This window comes from Triticum aestivum, chromosome 3A (assembly GCF_018294505.1).
Source record: "Triticum aestivum cultivar Chinese Spring chromosome 3A, IWGSC CS RefSeq v2.1, whole genome shotgun sequence".
NCBI classification, from domain to species: Eukaryota; Viridiplantae; Streptophyta; class Magnoliopsida; order Poales; family Poaceae; genus Triticum; species Triticum aestivum.
Window position 1 is genome coordinate 18323951 of NC_057800.1, and position 3381 is coordinate 18327331.

General features: G+C 42.3%; 1 long non-coding RNA gene across 2 annotated transcripts; it reads right to left on the minus strand.

Annotated features, from left to right (window-relative positions):
* Positions 1-389: 389 nt before the first annotated feature.
* Positions 390-2336, minus strand: LOC123057610 (uncharacterized). Of its 2 annotated transcripts, XR_006426896.1 has the most exons (4): positions 1986-2336; positions 1673-1791; positions 848-993; positions 390-764 (listed from the first exon to the last, which is right to left on the minus strand). It is a non-coding gene; the product is annotated as an uncharacterized lncRNA (long non-coding RNA). The 2 variants fall into 2 exon arrangements; XR_006426895.1 differs by having other exon boundaries at positions 421-993.
* Between the last annotated feature and the right edge of the window lie 1045 nt (positions 2337-3381).

The following is a 3381-nucleotide window of genomic DNA, read 5'->3' on the forward strand; positions in this document are numbered from 1 at the left end:
CTTTTAAAGGTCATGAATATTTTTTAAATTCATTCTTTTAGTTTGTGATTATATTTCATTGAATTGGTGAACTTTTTCAAATTCATGAACATTTTTAGAAGGCGTGAACCTTTTTCAAACCTTTACTGCCTTTGATTTTTATGATTTTCCAGTTTCTCCATCTTTGTTGACTATAACTTTTTCTGGTTAACTGGGATGTCAATCGTGCAAAGTCGATGTCATGCACTTGGAAAATATTATTGAAATATTGACTAGACTACTTTCATTTTCTATAAACTAGCACAAAGAAGCATCCAATCAGGATAAATTAACCTGAAGCACACTTCATCAGAAGGTTCCAAAATTTAGCAGTAGTACTGTCAGTGAAAGTTAAAAAAAAACTGTTCAAAGAACTAAACGGATAGCCATACAACTCGTTCATAACAAAAGGGAACATACACATTAAAAAAATACCATAGGCTCGTTCATCACAGAGTAACATACATTCCGAAGAAGATCCACCCAGTTAGAATAATTATGTTGGAGTAATTCTACCTAGGAGCATGGATGATAATTGCTCAACCTATATCTTAGCTACAGATAACAAGCTAAAAACACAAAGACTATCTCTGTTTCATCTGAAGATGGTTCTCCACCCATGTCAAAAATATCACGAGGTTTGAATTTCACCATGGTATTCCAATTCTCACTTCTCGGATTTTGGATGTAGTAGACCTGGTCCACTTGGGAAGAAAATACAAAAGGTTCATCCTCTAACTTCTCCCCTGTATGTATTTTTCAGGAGAAGTTCACATGAGTGAATCCAAACTCATCTCTTATAATACCAGCTTTGTGATGAACATCATACCAATCACATTTAAAGAAGACCAACTTGTAATCTTTGTATGACAATTCGAATATGTCAGATAACCAACCATTAGCTCGACACCTTCTTTATAATCAGTAGTTGATCTTGGTTTACTCATCCAACTTCGATCCATTAGCCTTTGCTAGCTGTAGTAATGAAAACAAAATAGATCAGTTTATAATTTTCCATATGCTCTTTTACATTAAGCATAGGTTTATATGAATATTTTAAACTATGCATTCGATACTTAGGTTCAAATTGTATAATATGATTTACTGACATCATTCACCTTACATTACAAAACATAAATTGAGATGTGTCTTTACTAGAAGAATTTATGTGAAGTACATAAAGAAGTTTTCATCAATGACAAAAAATGGATGTCTCCAATGCTTGATTTTTTTCTGCATTCAAGTGACAAACAGCAGAAGGCTAGCTGGTGTAACTAGTCACTAAAAATCTAAGTAATATCCACTAGTTTCGCTTTGCTAAATCAAGAAAAATAGAGATGACACACAACTTAGGTAATTCAAATTTTGCATCACACTGCAGAATATTCTTTTCTGGCATTCGTTGGCAGTTCCCCTAACCAGATCGACTTAAGAATATTATGTCATAAATGAGTGCCATCTAATAAACAGCACCACTATTTTTAACACAATTGTCATTCAACCACCAAAAAGGTTCACCTATTTTTAACAAAAAATTTCAAATTGCAATAATACACTGCATCACAGTAAGATAGAAAGGGAAAACACAAGTGGTATATCTCAATTCAAGCTATGTTTCACACGATGCAGAGATATAAAAAAACAAAATAACAACCTGCGGGCAATCTTCTGGCAGCAGAGGCGTGTGGGTGAGCCCGTTGCCGAGGTCAGCAGCTGAGGGAGAGGGGTGTTGGCAGGGAGCGGCGTTGTGCCGGGGCCAACCGGCGTCAGGGTCTGATGTACATTACACAAACATTTCAATTTCCATAGTAAGCAGCAAATGAATCACATAGTAATTAGTAAGAAGCAATCATTTATGATCATACGCAGAAAATGAATCAAGTTTAATATAAATTTACAAGCAATCACAAAATAATCTTCAGATTTGTTTAGAAAATAGAAACGGAGGGAAAGAATAGATGCAGTACATTGTGGCTGTTGAGGAACGGAGGCCGGACTGCTGGATGGTGCTGCCGCCGCGCCGGGGAGGCCCGAGGACGGTGGCTGGAGCCTGGAGGTCGCTGCCGGCTGCCGCCGCGCTCGGGAGGCCGGAGGCGGACTGGTGGCCTGGCGCCTGGCGGAGCCGCGGAGGAGGGGGCTGGGCGCCGGAGGCCGAGGGCAGGGGAGTGAGATGGTCGGATGGAGGGGAGGGACCGAGGGAGCGGCAGGAGAGGGCCGGCCGGCCGCCGCCGGAGCCTTCAGCTAGCGCAGGTTGGGGAAAAGGTTGGAATCGAGGAAGGGAAATGACGTGCTTAGGCGGTCGGCTACTTTTTTTTGGCTACTCGCGCGCCTGACCAGACACCGCGTCGCTCATGTCTGGTACCAAGCGTGGCTGCCTGGGTGTGTTTGGGCTCATGGGCCAACGGCCTAGTCACTCTTTATATTACCTTATATAATACATGTAGTATTTGTTTTTGCACAAAACTCTTTGGTAGTCCACGCCTAAAAAGAGAAATGGCCGGCAACGAGCTCACCCACACGCTGAAGGATTATAGTCGCGTATAAAACGTCTCACAAACCGTCTCTAAGTTAATTAAAATTATATACCTATTTTCTAAATGACCAATTATAAGCAAAAGTTTGTGACGCCCTATAAACGTCTTAAGAAGCGTCTTTAGTTGCTAGTGTTCATGGTCGTAGAGACGAAGACAAATATCGTCTCAGAAAAAGCGACCATACAAATTGTTTTTGTTGTAGTGTTTACGGATGAGGCTTAGAGGCCCAGAGCCCGCAGGCGATTTAGGGCCCATGGTAGTAAACCGCTATGATTGTATAAACTTGCATTGTAAGATAGGAAAGAGGAGACTGGGGCGGACACTTGTATGAGCCAGCCTCGGGACTCTGTAGACCGGCTGGGGTCCTCCTGAGTATATAAAGGGGTGACCTGGCGGTGGTTCAAGGACAGACAACAACTCGAGAGCCAGACAAAGCGGATTCGCTCCCTGGCCTTCGAACCCCTAGCAATACCAATCACAACTAGACATAGGTTTTTACCTTCATCGAAGGGGCCGAACTAGTATAAAATCCCGTGTCCCCTTGTCCGGTTTAACCCCTTTAAGCTAACCCGTTGCGATGGCTCCATGACTAAGTCCTTTCACAAGGACATCTGCCATGACAAACCCACGACAGATATCGTTGAGGATCATTCGACCTTCTTCTGGCGTTATGCATCTCTAACTGACTCCAGTCACGCTTTCCCTAAACAATTGTCCTCTTATCACAGTAAAGGCCTTGGATCGACGGACGATCTGTCGAGCCTCTTCTTCGTCCTCTAGGAGTTCCTTCCTAAGGATGTACACAATGTATGGCACTATCCAGTCGGGA